This window comes from Mesocricetus auratus, unplaced genomic scaffold (assembly GCF_017639785.1).
Source record: "Mesocricetus auratus isolate SY011 unplaced genomic scaffold, BCM_Maur_2.0 Super-Scaffold_100001, whole genome shotgun sequence".
NCBI lineage: Eukaryota > Metazoa > Chordata > Mammalia > Rodentia > Cricetidae > Mesocricetus > Mesocricetus auratus.
In genome coordinates, this window is record NW_024429187.1 from 244,134 (window position 1) to 261,463 (window position 17,330).

General features: G+C 39.8%; 1 long non-coding RNA gene across 1 annotated transcript in view; it reads right to left on the reverse strand.

Annotated features, from left to right (window-relative positions):
• Positions 1 to 11,813: 11,813 nt before the first annotated feature.
• The window catches only part of LOC121139751, a 48,094-nt gene continuing 42,577 nt past the window's right edge, over positions 11,814 to 17,330 (reverse strand). The window contains exon 4 of the long non-coding RNA XR_005876665.1: positions 11,814 to 15,804. This is a non-coding gene — a long non-coding RNA (uncharacterized LOC121139751). The remainder of the gene's footprint in view (positions 15,805 to 17,330) is intronic.

A 17,330-nucleotide genomic window follows, 5' to 3' on the forward strand; every position in this document is an offset into this window, starting at 1 on the left:
AGTGGCATATTGCTTGTTCTTTTGGTGCTCTTTACCATTGACTCATTCATGGAGTCATTCACTGACTGGTTGGATATTCAATAATCCATTCATTTATTACATCTTTAGTAAAGGGCTCCATTGTCTTCTACAATAGCTTGGCCACAACAGGCATGGAAAACATCTCTTTTCTCCCCTTTCCTTCCTATCAATGCCTCTGATCACCTGTGAATATATCAGGCCAAGTAGTATTTAAAGTAGTCCAAAGCCAGGTGTTCTGGCACAAGTCTTAGGTGGATGAATGAGTTCAAGGCCAGTCTGGTCTAAAGAGTGACTTCCAGGACAACCAGGGCTACACAGAGAAACTCTATCTCAAAAAACAAACAAAAACAAAAATCAGATAGTGCTCTCCACACATTTCTAAGTAGGTGTAATGCAGCCATCTGTGGTCAACCCCAAAGATAACAAGGTGCAATGACCCTGTGATTTCTCAACTCACCAGTGGTGTCAACAGAGAACCTAGGCCCTTAGATGGAACCCTGTGTGTAGGAACAGAGAAGAGGTAAGTTCTGGGCTGAATGGTTTCACTTTGTTCTCCAGAAAGGCAAGAGCCTTTCAGTGAGTCCCCAGTGTCTCAAGGAAGTGTTTTGTCTATGAACTGAGGACAGACTCTGTTATGGTTTGTTATGGCATATATTCGATTTTCCAAGAGACCTTATTCTTTAGCCCAATCTGACCTCAAACCCCGGCTGTTGTTATCAAAGCAAATCATTGACCACTGACCAGGACAGTTGTAACAGAGTAAGGGCATATCACATTCTCAGAAAGGGAAATGGTGGCACTTCCTCCTTCTTCAAAATGAGATAGTTACCAGGGTCACAGAAGTGGGGTCCACAGCTGGCTGAGATAAGAGTCATCATTTAGGATGTCTAAGTATGCACATTTCTACCTAGATACTCACATAAGAACCTAGGAACTGAGCCTTGTACTATGAATGTGTGTGGAGCTGTCTGTTTCCTCAGGAAAGGTATCACATGGAAAAGCCTCCTAGCAATGTAGATGTCACCTACAGATTGTTACAAAACCCAGTTATTACAGATATGCCTGTTAACAAGTTCCCAGGTAAGGGGTGGATACATTAATGTTTCCATTCCAATGTGACAGTCTCTGGTCAATTTTGCTCAGGATTTGCCTAGTAAGGTTCCCCATGGCAGGCCATATGGTGGGGGGGTATGAGTTGATGCTTCCCCCAAAGTGTTTGTGTTTTGTGTTTTACTAAATAATTGAGGATGTTTGTACACAGATAAATGGAGGCATTATTCCATCTGATCCCCTACTCCAGAATTCAGTCTTGCTTTGCAGCCCACAGTATCACTGGTTGCTGCTGCAATTCCAGAATAGCAAGTCACATCAAGAAAGGGAGAAGAAAGCCAGCACCTCATCTCCACTGGCTGAAGCCTGGGCAGAAAACATCACATGCACCTGGTGAAGCTTCTAGCTAACTTCAGGAAGGTCAGTCTTTTTCACTTTTCTTACAAAGGGAATTTTAAATATTAGGTGCAAGCACATCCAACTCCAGAAGTTCGTTTGTCATAGCGCTCATTAATCTATGGTCTCTTGTCTCTCTGCCTTACTGCCAGGGTTTTGTCTACCTTAACTTTATGATCTAGCATTTCACACCTTACAGCATTACTGACCTTTACACTGACATAAGAGGAGAAACCCAGGTCCTGACAAAACGGTATCTAGATGATGACAGTGTCTATGTACAGAGCCAAGTAAGAGCTGAGGCTGTGTGAGCTGGAAAACTTAGTGATTTTGAAGTCAGCTAAGAGCCAAAGTAGCTGAAGCTGGTGCCAGTGATGACTTTGTTGTATTGAGTAAGGTGGAAGACTGGTAAAGCTGTGACCTGTCTGGTACTTTTGTTGGAAGAGAGCAACCCATTTGGGGCTGGCTTTGATAAACCAGCTTGCCTCTGTCTTGGACTTGGAAACCATCTTAGAGCAGAGTCAAAGTAGGTTCATTCATGTTTATGTTTAAACCTCTGTTTCTCAAGGATGGGTCTATGCCCCCCTGTAAGTATAACTAAATCATTCTGTACTGCCTGTTCCGGGAAATAGTGACCATACCTTTGTTACAGGAGACTGTTGTGACCAGCTTGTCATAACCACCTGACAACCATGCCTTTCTTTCAGGAGCTTGATGTGACCAACTTAATGTGCTTACATTCTGCTCCTGTGATCTGTGCTTATTTGCCCGCCAAAGCCCCATTTGGAAACCCCCTAATCCTGAACTATGAAAACATTATCTTCCCCATGTCCAAGGCTGTTCTCTGAAACCCACCTTAGGGGAGATGGCCACCTGACTAGCTGTTTCCTGCTGTATACAATAAGAAGCTTGCACCAATTTGACCATTTGGGTTGGTGTCTTTTTTACTCCTGTCCTGATTATCCTGTCACAGGGGATAATCATTTGTAGGCTCCAGTGAGATTCAGACCCCTACCCAAATTCTGAAGTCAGACTTTTCCCTCTGAGCCTCTGGGACTGGAGCACTGTTTCCAGGCAGTGCACACCTTGGAGCCACTCCAAGGCCCCAGGCAATGCTTCACTTGTTAGACTGCTGGAGTGAATGGCTACTGCAAAATAAAATTAGCAAGCACCAGTCTCGGGAGGTTTGCATCAGTAAGTTGGTTATTTTCTACAACTGTTGGTTCTAATTCTGTTGTCATCCCAGTCTGTGATGAGGAGGGTGTTTGACATGACACAATACTCTTAGTTCAGAGCTCTAGCAAGGAAGTCACCTGTACTGCTGAGGCTTGTGGATTGCAGATCCAGGGTAATTCAAGAGAAAAACAAGGACATAAGGAGCCATGGGAGGTTGAAGCCCCACCCCCTAACAGCAAATCTTCTGGCATTAATGGTTTGTGTGCTAAACTATGGAAATGAAGAAGCCTCTGGCGTCTCTTTCAGTCTCCAGAAAGGAAACTGTCTTCTATATTTGGAAACTGTCTGTCTCATTTTTTATTTTTATTTCTTTCTTCTATTTAAATTTTCTTTGTGTTCCTGTGTGTTCTAGTGAAAGACTATGGGATTTTCAGTGTTGATACTTAACCAAAAAGCAAGTTTATAAAAATGTTGATGTGCCAGCTAGGTCAAATATTGCTATCATTGAGAACATTTTCATTCTACACACACACACACACACACACACACACACACACACACACACACACACACACAAGTTCTTTGAGACAAGTTAGGCCAGGTTGGGAATTTATCACACTATTTTTTTTCTGTCTTTGTATCTACTTGGCATTTTCCATAATAAACATTTTGAGTTTAGATTAAACAAAAATAATAAGGAAAGAAAGAAATAAGATCTAGGTACACAAGTAAGTAAATACATAAAAAAAATACTTCCTGGACTAAAACATGCAAATAGGTTTTGGGGGGTATGTAAGCAAAAAGTTGTGCATTACTTTATTGAAAAGACAGCTATTGTGGAAATCTTGATGCAGCAAATTCAAAGGACAGCTTTGTTTAATGTACAAATTCAAAGAAAAAGGGTTAAGAAATGTCTATGGAGCCGAAGTCCAAAGGACATGGTATGCTGTCCCAGAGACTTTGCGGACCCCACATTAGGTAGACAGCTCCATGGGAGAACCAGGTAGTGGTTTCAGAGAAAGAGTGAAAAGTCCAGCTTTGGCTGGTTTCCTAAAGAGAAAGAGAAGCAGAACATGGAGAAGCTCAGCTCTTCTGATTTAGAACTCAGAAAAGCCAGCGAGCTGCACAGACTGCTTGGCTGCAGCTCCACAGGTGACCACACAGACAGGAGTTCAGGAAGGAAAAGCACATCATCTCAGTAAAGAAATACTTTCTCCTGCCACCTCTTTAGCATGGCTTCAGGTGATCAGCCTTCCTGGTGTCTTGGCCAAGTGAGTGACAGGCCCAGCAGGACTAAGTCTTAAGACAGGACACAGTAGTGTGTCATGTCTGTATAGAACAAGAAGCAGATCCCATTCTGTTTAGGGAGGAAATGGGACTCAACAGAGCACTGATATCCTCAGTGACCTCAAAGGCTACTGTAACATTTCATGCTCAAAAGAGCCCCAAATTATTTAAATTACAGGCTAAAAGTGAGGACTTGACACAACGTATTTCTTTCATGAAAATTTAGGGAAACATTTTTAAAGCTCTTCAGCAGACATGAGTAGTGCCCTTATACACAGCATCCCAGTCGGAAGCTCCCTTAGTATAAAAGAAATGGGAATTCAATCACATCTCAACTCTGGCTTGCAAAAGAAGCAAAGACCATTCCAGTTTCAAGGAGAACTGAATCATTTTATGCATTGGTACGTTCTGTAGCATTTTAAACTCATTAATTACTTTATAGTCACTTAATAGCCTCCTTAGAACTTTATATGTAGAAATAAGCATATAACTAGCAGGCATGACTGTTCTTTTTCTTGGCCTTTTTTTTTTTTTCGAGACAGGGTTTCTCTGTGGCTTTGGAGGCTGTCCTGGAACTCGCTTGGTAGTCCAGGCTGGTCTCGAACTCACAGAGATCCGCCTGTCTCTGCCTCCTGAGTGCTGGGATTAAAGGCGTGCGCCACCAATGCCCGGCTTGGCCTATTTTCTTATGTAGGACCACTAAAGTCACAGTAGAATGGTGAACAGACATCCTTGCCTTGCTCTGGTTCTCTGGGAGAAAGCATTTGTGGTGGCTGTAGTTAGAGTTTTGTTTTGGTTTATCATAGGTCCTGTCAGTTTGAGAAAAATACTTAATTCCTTTTTCTCTCCTTTTTATTCTTAATTTTTAAATTTCATTTTACATTCCAACCAAAGGTCTGCCTCCCACCCCTCCTCTCCTGGACTCAGAACGACAGAGTATGCACTCACTCATACATGGATATTAGACGTGAAGCAAAGGATAACCAGACTCCAATCCACAGCTCCAGAGAAATTCCTCAATTCCCATGGAGCTGATAGCTCTTACTATGGATTTGTATTGATTTTTGCATATGCTTTTTCTGAACTTACTGAAGTGTACCTTTTTTATTTTCTTATTATGTTAATACATTGAATTACACTTAGAACATTCATTACTTATACTCAGATACATAGACAGAAAGAACTGGGTCCAATATAATTCATCTCATTTTCAAACTCAGTGTTTATCTAAAATGCCTTTAAAATGCCCTTGACTCATGGGCCTCCATCTCCCATGTGCTAAAACCAGTCCTGGGACACCACAAATGGCACATTAATTTTGGTTTCCTTTTTATTATTATTATTATAGTCTCTTTAGTCCTAACCAAGCCTATATTTATGGATCTAAATCTATAGATATTTTCTTGATGCTGTTATTTCTCTTTCATCCTGATTTTCACCCTTTTTGCTTCTTGCTCCTTCATTGGCCCTGATTTGGTAACTGGAAAACTCCATGGCAAAAATTCTCCTTTGCTTTCTTTTAGTGTTCTGTGCATCAAGGACAGAATTTATGTGGCCAGACCTCTGGTGAAGGGGGTTTCCAGCACAGGAGTACAAGCCAGATTTACAGAAGACTCTGGGGTAAATCCATCCTTTTCTCTAAACAGTCCTGGAGCTTAATGTTCACATATTTATATTTTGGGGGTAAAAACTCTGAGACAATGTCTCAGAATCATCTCTGCTGAGTCTCCTGTTAAGCTTTACTGCTGCTATGCAGTGATCATAGTCCTCACTGTGGCTGTAATTGTATTTTCTGTTACTTTGTCCATGTCACATAAGTGACTCATTCTCCAAATTATGCAGCATTCTGTTCACATTCGCAATGTCTGTAAATACTTACTGTGAGTCGTGCACTGTGGGAAGGGCTGGAGAGAAAACGTACTGGAAATTCGTGTTCTGTGGGAACTGAAGGTCTAGCAGGAAGATTAAGAGAAGGGACAGCACAGGCTGTGGTGTGCACAGGAGGCCAGGCCCAGCACCATGGGAAGATGACATTGAGCAACCTCTAGTCAGAAACAGGAGACATACACCTACCTGGAGGACTATTCAATGCAGAGATCACTCGGCAGGAATGAATTGTAGGCAGCTTTCAAGCAGTCTGGATGAAGTGCTAGTCCAAGCTAAGGGTTCTGGCTGGTTGAAAAGTCCATTAGAAGCATCTAGCTTATATCAGCTTTCAGCAAGTCTGCGGCTCACTGATTTGTGTTTAGAGTAATTTGAAGTCTCCAAGTGACTGGCAATCTGCTTGGGCAGGTATACACTGAGGACAGAAGGTAAAATTAAAAAGTTTAGGGAAAATCTTTATATTCGGTGTACACTGGAAGCACGGGGGTGGGGGAGGGAGGTAGTGAGGATGGGAGAAAGGGAGGGGGAAGAGAACCTGCGGGATCAGGAAGGTTGAGTTGGGGGAAGGACAGAGAGGGAGAGAAAGGAAAGAGATACTTTGATACTTTGATAGAGGGAGTCATTATAGGTTTGAAGAGAAACCTGACACTAGGGAAATAACCAGAGATCCATAAGGATGACCCCAACTAGGAATCCAAGTTATAGTGGAGAGGCTATCTTTAATCCGCTTCCCCTATAATGAGATTGATGACTACCTTAAACGCAATCCTAGAGCCTTTGTCCAGTAGCTGATGGAAGTAGAAGCAGAGATTCACAGCTAAGCACTGCGCTGAACTCCTGGAGTCCAGCTGTACAGGGAGGAGTGATGAGCAAAGGGGTCAAGACCATGCTGCGGTAACCCCCAGAAACAGCGAACCTGAGCAAGTGGGAGCTCACAGACTCCAGACTGACAGCTGGAGAACCTGCGTAAGACCCAACTAGGCTCCCTGAATATGGGTGTCATCTGGGGAGTTGGGGTAGTCTGTGGGGTCGCTGGAGGTAGAAGAAATATTTATCCCTAGTGCATGAACTGTATTTTCATTCCCTATGGAAGGACTGGAGAATCACCCAGAAGCCCACATCTGTATCACAGCACTCCTGCAGGGAGAAGGGAGGTGGAGACAGGAGAATCACCCAGAAGCACGTTGGCCAGTGAGCCTGGGGTATACAGCACAGGGGTAGAAACAAGGTAGAAAAGGAGGCTCCCCCACCCCGAATTGTCCTCTTACACACTTGTCCTCTCACCCTTCCTCTCTCCCTCCTTACACCAACTGTCTCTGACATACACACAGCAAATATTTATTTTAGCTCCCTGGGCCCTTGTTTTCAGGAAATTTTGCAAGTAGGATTTTTTGGGGAATTAAATGAAGTAATGTAAGAGCGCTCACCAAAAGTCTGATTGGGGAAGCCCTGGGAATCTATCAAGGCGTTTAGAAAATGAGTCATTGATTTGAGCAGACTGAAGATGGAAGAAAGAAATTAAGGGATGAAAAAAGTAAAATATAGGAACATTTATAGAAGCCCAGTTGAGAGAAGCTTATAGTTTGATTAGCATGCTGGACATTAGGGTGACATCACATTTTTGACTTAGGGACAAGGTGCTCTATGAAGAAATGAACAGAGGCAAAGGGACAGCTGTGAGGGAGCCCTGCCTACTGCCTAATGTGTGGCATCCTCTGCTAGAGACCAACTAGTTTTGAGCTTACCTCTTTCTGTAATCGTCACAAAAGATGCCTGTGTTAGTGCTGACTTCTGGTCTCATTCCCACCTGAAGCAATCTGCAAGAACTCTGCGCATGGGAATAGTGTTGCCATAAAAACAAAGACCCACCAGCTTTGGTATGAGACGGGAAGGAACCCCATTCTGTCCCACAGGAGTTTTGTATCTAATTCTGTTGGTCCGCTATGTATACTCTGTATGTAGAATACATTTACTGAGCACCTACTGTGTGTAACTGCTGTTATATATTCATGCATGTCTCAGTGTCTTCCCTCTATATTTAAGTAACTGGAGCTCAGCAAAATGAAGATGCTTCTAACATGATCACATGGCATGGTAATAGTAGAGTAGAGAGATTTTATCCTCAATTTCTAAACCTTCCTTTTGTACATCATGATATATATTCTCCTAGTAAGAGTTCTTCCTCAGTAATGATGCAATGGAAAACTTTAGAAGTTTCTATCAACTCAACTGTATCTTTAATGTTCATATGTGTTTATAATGTTTGTCACTGTATGTACTATGTTTAAACACTAAGTGATCTACAGTATTTTCAAAATTCCAAAGAAAAGTAAAAGGCTGATAAGATAGTTGTAAAAGACTCTGGATATCCCCATGGAGGGCCTCACCCTCCCTGGGGAATGGAGTGGGGATTGGGTGGGGTGCTGGGGGGGGTCGGGGAGGAGTGGAGGGAGGAGGAGCTGTGATTGACAGGTGAAGCAAGCTTGTTGCTAATTTAAATTTAAAAAAGGAAACAAAAAATAACATCCTAAACACTAAAAGCTGTTATTTGCTCTTTAGATTACAGATCACTGACAAGGATGAATAAAGCAGCTGTGCCATCATTTCAGGGGCAGAAGTGTTTTCTGACACCTGTTCTTCAGACAACTGTTGGGTCTGCCAAATGATGATGAAACATGTCTGAAATCCCGAGTCCTCACTCCTGATTGTGAACCTCATCTCTATTACTTTGCCATCCACACCAGATCACTGTACTCAACCTCTCTAGGTGGTCAGCCCTCGCAGTGCACTGTCAGAGACACAGAGCAAGGACTCTGAAATCATTCTGACTCTAACAGATGCTCACTTCCAATGTCTTTATTCTGTAAATGTGCGTGTACACAGACACAGAAGTGCCATCCAAGAGAGGGCCTCTATAGAAGGAAGCCCAGGCCAGCAGGGGGCACTGGAGGACTTGTGCAGCCTTTGCTGATCTCTGCGCATGAGGTCATCTGTAGACAGTTGCATAGAACTGTTTGCAATGTCCCCATCTCTGCTCTCACTCCAAGATTTCTCACATCTGCACTGTAGAACCCTGACTAAAGTCTTTGCACTGACACTAGAGGCCCAAAGTTACATAGCTTGGGATCCAAAGAGTTTTTTTGATTGACACCTCTAAATTAATTATCAATTGACTAATGTGATAATGACAGTGACCCTGAGTAAACTGAGCTCTGTGTGTCTGATGTCTCCCACCCTGCTGGGATGTACCAGTAGAACCTGGGCAAATGCTGGCACATTGGTCAGTCGCCTCTCTCCACGTGTCCCGACCAAAATTCCTGTGAATCTCTCAGTCCCTCCTTGTTCCTTCCTGTGTATCTTCTCTATTCCTATTCCTGTCTTGTCTAATTCTGGTCAGATAGTCACTGCCTCCAACCCCTGATTCAAGGTTAACTTTATTAACACATTCTCAAGGTTTCACAGTGTGATCAACTATCCTGAAACATTTCCCCCTTTTTGTTTAATTAAAAAGAAAAGGTTTCAACTCTAATGCAGTGAAACTACATATGATAAGACCAATTATCAGATAAGAAATACAGTCACCATATACAGTACATTTTTATTTGGCAAATTCAGAGAAAATATTCTCTATTATTTATCCTATCTTGGTGATTTTAAAGTTTTATACCTAAACTAATTTCTATCATAACTTGTATTACCAGCCTAAAAATATCCTTTTAGATCTTAAAACATTTTATTAGACAAACAACTTAAGTTTTTATGTCTCTCAGCCTTATGCACTTTACATCTCTTTTGTAAGTTTTGTTTCTGAATTTTGTAACAAAGATAATGGCACAACTATTTAATCATCAACCCCACCAGGGACCTGAGAAGGATAAAATATTACCAGAGTAAACAAGAAGTGCAGAACAAGCAACTTCAAAACTATAGAAATGACAAAGATATCTGGCTGCCTGGAGAGTCTCCCAAGGTTCCTCTGCAACATTGGGATATCCATATTTTACCTATAGGCCTAGAATGTCTGATGGATATTTCTATGAGGCAGGAATTTTGAAGGACTGGCCTACATTGTCTTGACAAAGCTGAGCAGTTAATTTCCTTAGTGTCTAAAGTGTCCAGTTTAGACAATGCACTGCCAGCAGTCAAGGCAAGGGCAGGATTTAAACAGTGACAAATTTGACACATTGAAAACAAACTTGAGAAAGATGTTCTTTGATTGCCTATTACCTTCTTTGAAATAGACTGGTGTTGCCAGGAGCAGAAGTATTTCATAGTCATGAAAATGCATATGTTATTAAACCATGCTAAATGCCATATTCTGTAGATTTCTGAAGTGTTTGAAGACCATATATCTATCCAAAATACATGAGGCTAAATAAAGCATATTTATATCTACATCTAAACCCTAACTATAAGTTTGATTACTATTTTAATTATCCTAAATCATTTGCAATAGTAGCTTTCAAGGACTAGGACTTTACATTACAATTTTAAATGTGTTGCACAGGTATAATACCTTATAGCATGTTGTAGCAAAAAAAAACCCTAAATTTTTTCAGTATACAAAAATCCATACAAATGTAAAATATTTGGGTCTTTCTTGTAGACAGAAGTTTCTGTCCTGCTGGTCCTGCTGCGTTCAGTCCCAAATAAACACACAGAGGCTTATATAAATTATAAACTGTTTGGCCTATTGCTCAGACATCTTATTGGCTAGCTGTCTCTTGATTATTATTCCATTTTCTATTAATTTGTGTATCTCTACATTGTCTTGGTTTATCAGTGATGCCCGAGCCTCTTGATTTCTTGGCAGCTACATGGGGTTTCCTTCACTCTACCTATTACCTTTCTCTATCCCTGTTTGGATATCCTACCTGGGTATTTCCTACCTATTCATTTGTCAAAACAGTTTTATTCATCAACCAATAAGAGAAGGATATATTCACAGCATACAGAAGGACATCCTCTATCAGAATCTAGTGGCTTTGTTTTAGTCTTAAAGTAGATGAAATTATCTACCTTTTTTATCCTATCATTTCTACATCTGCCCTTTTCTTTATTTCATCTCCATTTCCACTTTTCAAGACTGTTTTTACAAGAAAGGATAGATGAAAGAAAAAGAAAGAATTAAAGAAAGAAAAATCCCTTAATCTAGTATTCCTTGTTTACTTTCCTTCTTAACCATAACTAATAACAACTCACAAGTAACAATGACAAACATATATAACCTACCAAATGACAAAAAATTATTCATACCACCTCTTGGGAATGTGGGTATCATGTTCTTAAAATTACCTTCTTGTTGTTGGGGAGTGATAGCATCTTTAGGGTACTGTGACAATTTGGAAGATGGTCAAGTCCTGGGAGAGCTACTTTTATCATTTGTTGCCTAATCTCTGGGTGATGGGTAAATACAGATCTTATCTGAAGTCCTGGCTGGAGTATGAGGCTGCATCATCTTAGCTAATAACTTTGAAGTTGTTCCAAGCAAATTGCTGTCCAAGCTAACCTTTGGGTAGTGCTTGTTACTTTAATGGTATTATCAGAGTCCAGGTGGATTCGTAGTTGCAGGGCCCCATCATCCTTTTGGAGACTTCAAGTATCTCCAGGAATGGTTATGGTTCACTACAGAAAACTTACACATTTTAAACGTCAAGACCACAATCTGTTAAATAAATCCTGAGTATACAAACTCAGTTCCTATTTAACTTCTTCAGGCTCAAGTGTGAAAACATGTACAGAAAGCTATATGACGCTTATTTCTAAAATTCATTAGAATATCACAACAGAAAATGAACACATAATCTTATACATTTTGAGATAATATTTATATTTTAAGAAAAAAAAGTCAAAATAACACCAAAGGATTATGAGATTAGTGGCAATAGATTAGTCTCCTATTTTTGTTTTTCTTCTGACCCATAGGAGGAGGCTCTTCTGCCATGAATTTCCTTTAACAATCATGCTTGGGTTTAGAGAAGTAGAGGGACACACTCTAATTCCGCAGCCAGCTTTAATTTTTAATTGCATTGGACCTTAAAAAGACCATTTGCCTTTTATATTTTTGCAGACCAGCAAAAGCAAGCATTTGGGAAGACTTGTGAAAATCCACCCTGTTGGATATGTGCTGTGCCATTGGAGCAATTTACTTTTTCTTAGGACATTTTATCTTGATTATCCATCCTTCTTCTTCAGCAGTCTTATTTGTCCAGTGGTCTTTAGAATGAGTAGAAGGCAAAATAACTAAAACACAATCAAGCCCCAAACTTGGAACCACATAGTCCACATGTGCATACTGTAATTTCTTTTCTATCAGAGCCAGCTCTCTTTCAGCACCAGTTGATAGTTTTCTCTGAGAATTTAGGTCCCTATCACCTTATAAGGTTTGAGATAAATTACTTGACTCCTGAGTTGTTAATCCAATTGTGGGCCAAAGAGAGTTAACATCTCCCAGCAATTTTTGAAAATCATTAAGAGTTCATAATTGATCTCTCCTAATTTGTACTTTCTGTGACTGAATTATGCAATTAATAAAATCACTTTTTGTATTTTTACAGGAGAAATCTGTAACACCCAACAAGGCAAAATTCTCTTTATTTCACCAAACATTTTTCTAAGATAGTTGAGTCTGAATCAGCTAGTAAGATATCAACCCAAAACTGTTAATGAATTATCTATAATGGCTGTTGTATTGATACAAGGTAGAGCTTTTTAACATCCCTTGTGCAATAATTTTCCAGTGATACCTTTTAACAATCTGGGAATCAAAATAAGTAGCATTGTGAAGGCAACTTTTTCTGTATCCTGTTCTTGGAAAGTTATAGTGAAATAACAGACTTTTATACTAATCATAATAATAGGACATCCTTTAGGCAGTAAAGAAAGCAAGGGAATTCCAAGTTATAAAGGGCCCATTGGCTGAATCACCCTATTTATGACTCTTAAATATTTTAACAATCTTGGTTTTCTAGATTTCTTCTTAATGACAAATATAGAATTCCAAGGATTGGTTGATTTTTCAATATGTTGAGCATTTAACTCCTCCTCTACCAGCTGTCTGAGTGCCTGCAATTTTTCTGATGTCAAAGGTCATTGCTCTCACCACAGTTTGTCAGTTAACCACTTTAAAGGTAGTGCTGTTGATACCTTTGAAAGATCAACAGCTGTTGTGCCCTGCTTATGTACAACTTGAGTGATCAGTGATTGTTCTTGATAGTACCTTTTAAGACTTTTCCTCTGAAGCATTCTTTATTTTATTCTTTTTTTCTGAAATTGGAGAAATGTTAATGTATGTTTTCCATTTCTATAACAAATCATGTTTCTATAAATTCATTGCTATTTTAGCTGCATATGGATTTATTTCCCGATATGTCTTCTTATACCATACACTCTATCACCTTGTTTATTTTACCTGAGATAAAGTTCCAATTCCTAGAAACTGAATATTTACTTCCTGAAGAGGCCAATTTGGATGCCAAGGTTTTGGTGAAATTATAATTAAATATGCACCTCTGTCTACTAAACCTTCAATTACAATGCCATTTGTGCATTTTTAGATTTGGTCTTTGATCATTTACAGAAGTTTGCAAAATACTTCTTTTATTTTATCTCCTGAATTCTTTGTTTTATCTGCTGAAGCTGTGTTCTTGTGCACATCCAGAGCAGTATGATTCTTTAGCAGCAGGCATTAAGTTTTCTAATTGCTCTGTTGATGAGTTTCTCCAATGCTGACAGGGAATGATTGAACCAAATTTGATAATGGGGCCTGCAAGTGGTTCCCTAAGTGTTTCCTGATGGTAAAGGGCTACTTTGCCTGTCCCTTGTTAATCTGTTTCATTAGTCCAATGGTGACCTTTGCCACACCTTCTGCATACTCTAGAAGGTATGGCCATCTGTTTGAATTATCTCTAGAAAAAACATTGTTTCTAGGAACACCTTGCCCATAATCCCTTTCAGATGACCTTGCTTACCACAATTAAAATATGTGATATTTTTATTTTCCTTAAACTTTTTAGAAATCACTTCTATCAAATTTTCATCGTGTGAGATCCAATATCAGCCATATTTCTAATCCATTTCTCTACTGTTGATGATCTTGCCTTTAAAGGACTAATCATCATTTTGCATTGTGAATTAACATTTACAAAAACCAAAGATTCAATTATTATTTGTCAGACTTCTGGATCTGCTACTATTCTATTAGTATAGAATGTTATTCTTTGTAAAAAAAAAATCAGTAATTTTTTGGGGGGCTTATATAATTTTAGTAAATTATTCAGACCTTGTTCCTGTTTCTTTAACCTTGTACCAAGAATTCAAAGATGCCGTAAAGTCAAAGTGTGATCATCAAATGCAACCTGTCTTTGCAAATCAGCATATTGGCCTTTACCTAGGAACTGCTCTTGTCAAATATCAATACCTCTATTATTATTTCATTGTCCTATTACCACAGTTTCTTCTTTCTACCATGCTCTCAATTATAACTGAGGATCAGTTTCCAATATTGTTATATCTTAATCTCTCCAGTTTTGGGGGATAATTCTGTCCTGAGTTGCCCATGAATTCAACATTTGCTTCACATAGGGTGAATGCATACCATATGAAAGGACTACTTCCTTAAATTTCCTCAAATCTAATATTTCTATAGGATTCCATTTGATTTCTTTGTAACCTTGGGGGTACCTATTGTCTGCTGGTTGTTCTTGTATAGTAACTGGATAAACTAAGGTTGGTTTTCAAATAACCCTGGATCACTCCTCTTCAGTTTCATCATATAGTGGTGTCATAGGTTCTGGTTTAAATTCCTCTGTCTGTGTGTGAATATTTTTCTTATTTTCCTTAGTAGGTCTTTCTAAGGCTTGTATCTTATCAACAATAAGTCTTTCTAAGGCTTATATCTTATTAGTCAAGTTTTCATATTGTACATTTATCAAGCCACTTTTTAGTAAGAAAATATGAATTGTCAAACTGATTTATAATTGACATTATGTCAATTCCAGCTAAGTCATTTACTTTTTCCACTTTCAAGCCATTCACCGTGGCACTATACAGAGTCCTAACTCCCTGCATTGTGATATTTCTGATTCTCATTGTGGGAAATATATTTCATTGGACTCCCCAAGTGTTTTGCCAAAACTGCTGGGCTGGCATGGTGGATGCTGAGAACTTGAGTGATGGGAGCACAGCAGGAGGTAAGGATGCCATGGGTGCAGGTATGGGGGAGCCAGCATCAGGCCACTGTGGCTGTGGAAGCTTGCAGGAAAGTAATGTCCCGCGTGCATGTGTGGAGGATTAGCAGCAGAAGCTTGAGCAGACACTGTGTCATGTGGAGGGTACATGTGGCCTTGGCCAGGGAGCAGACACTGAGGGTCTATGGTGGGAGAAGCCCACTACCTGCGGGGAAGGTTTCAGGGGTGCTTCGGAAGGGTGGGCATGGGAGAAGCTGCATGCAGAGTGTCTGTGGAAGGAGAAAGTGGTGTCTTCCATTGCATGATCTCATGCCATGCATTGGGCACCAACATATTGCTTCACGTAAGTTGTTCTAGCACCAATAACGACTCAGCAGTCAGATTTTTGGATTAAAGCCTGATAGATCAAATCAGCAGTGGAGGAGTGACCAACCAACCTTCCTTTCTTTTAACCCGAGACACAGCAAGCACCTCTCTCTCCCCATATCCCAGACCAGAAGTCCCCCAGTTCCTCCCTACTCCTTTCTGTGTAAATTTTCTATCTTTATTCTTGGCTTCACTATTGCTAATTCTGGTCAACTATTGGCTGGCTCCACCCTCTTATTCAAGATTATCTTTTTTAACACGGTCTTGGGGAGTCAAAGTGTAATCAACTATCCCACAACACCTTGAAGAATCCAGTAGTGTTCCAGCTCCTTCAGGCCAGCCTGCTCCAATCTTTCTCTGATGGGTATGTTCACTTTGAGTTAGTTTCCTTTGTTAAGCAAACTTCTGCTCAAATTGTACTTTGGCCAGATTCTTTCTGTGAAAAGATGGGAATAGAGGCAAAAGTGTTACCTGGTGACAATGAGACCATTAGAACACCAAACAGAAGGGAATATTTCCATAATGGACAATGTGCACACAGTCTCTTGGGATGGTACTGATATCAGTCTCATGATGCTGTTCAGGTTGAGCTGAGTCCTTCTTGCTGGGTCAATTCACTGCCTATGGGTGTTAGATCAGAAATAGAGTATCTTACAGTGATGTTTTCCCATGACACTTACCCCTAAAAGCATTTTCTATATCTCTGTCACTTTTGTTCCCGAATTAACTTACTACTGGACAGTATTCTACTGAGATCTATTTAAGCTATGAAGGTGAAATTGCACCAGGAAGCCAAGTCTTACTGTATCTCAACAGGTTAAAAATAAGGACTAATTGGGATTATTACAGGTGTGCACACTCACCTGTCAGATCTGAGTCAGTCTTTATTTATATACCTAACTATTACTAGACGCCACTACAAAGGTCTATGTTAGTTTAGAGTTCAAGTCTGGCCTTTTACCTGTTACCAAACAAGAGAAGACATGGAAATGTTGAGGATGGTATGTAATAAAGGAAAACTGTCTACCATGGTGGGGATGAAAACTAGCATGACTGCCATAAAAAACAGCAAGTGATTCCTCTCCTCAGAAAATAAATACACATCCACTACACTACCAAATGACCTCTCACACTCTGAGCATATATCCCAATACAGAAAGACTATCTGAGATGTCCTAAAATTTAATTTTGAAATTTTAGGATAGAGAATTTTAATTTTCCATCTTTTTATCTTATTAGTGCCAGGCTTTTATGGTGATCTGTGTTTCTTGGAGCAATAAATAGGAATATCCCTATCTTTTAATCCAATCTGCCAATTTTCTTTGATTGGGGAATTTGAACCATGGGCTTCAAGTTATTAAAAGATATGTATTATTTCTTGTCATTTTTTACTGTTTGTTTTTCCCCATGCCTTTCATAACCATTTTTGTTTTTTTAAAGTATATTCTTTTCTCACACAAGAGTGATAGCATCTTTAGGGTACTGTGACAATTTGGAAGATGGTCAAGTCCTGGGAGAGCTACTTTTATCATTTGTTGCCTAATCTCTGTGTGATGGGTAAATACAGATCTTATCTGAAGTCCTGGCTGGAGTATGAGGCTGCATCATCTTAGCTAATAACTTTGAAGTTGTTCCAAGCAAATTGCTGTCCAAGCTAACCTTTGGGTAGTGCTTGTTACTTTAATGGTATTATCAGAGTCCAGGTGGATTCGTAGTTGCAGGGCCCCATCATCCTTTTGGAGACTTCAAGTATCTCCAGGAATGGTTATGGTTCACTACAGAAAACTTACACATTTTAAACGTCAAGACCACAATCTGTTAAATAAATCCTGAGTATACAAACTCAGTTCCTATTTAACTTCTTCAGGCTCAAGTGTGAAAACATGTACAGAAAGCTATATGACGCTTATTTCTAAAATTCATTAGAATATCACAACAGAAAATGAACACATAATCTTATAC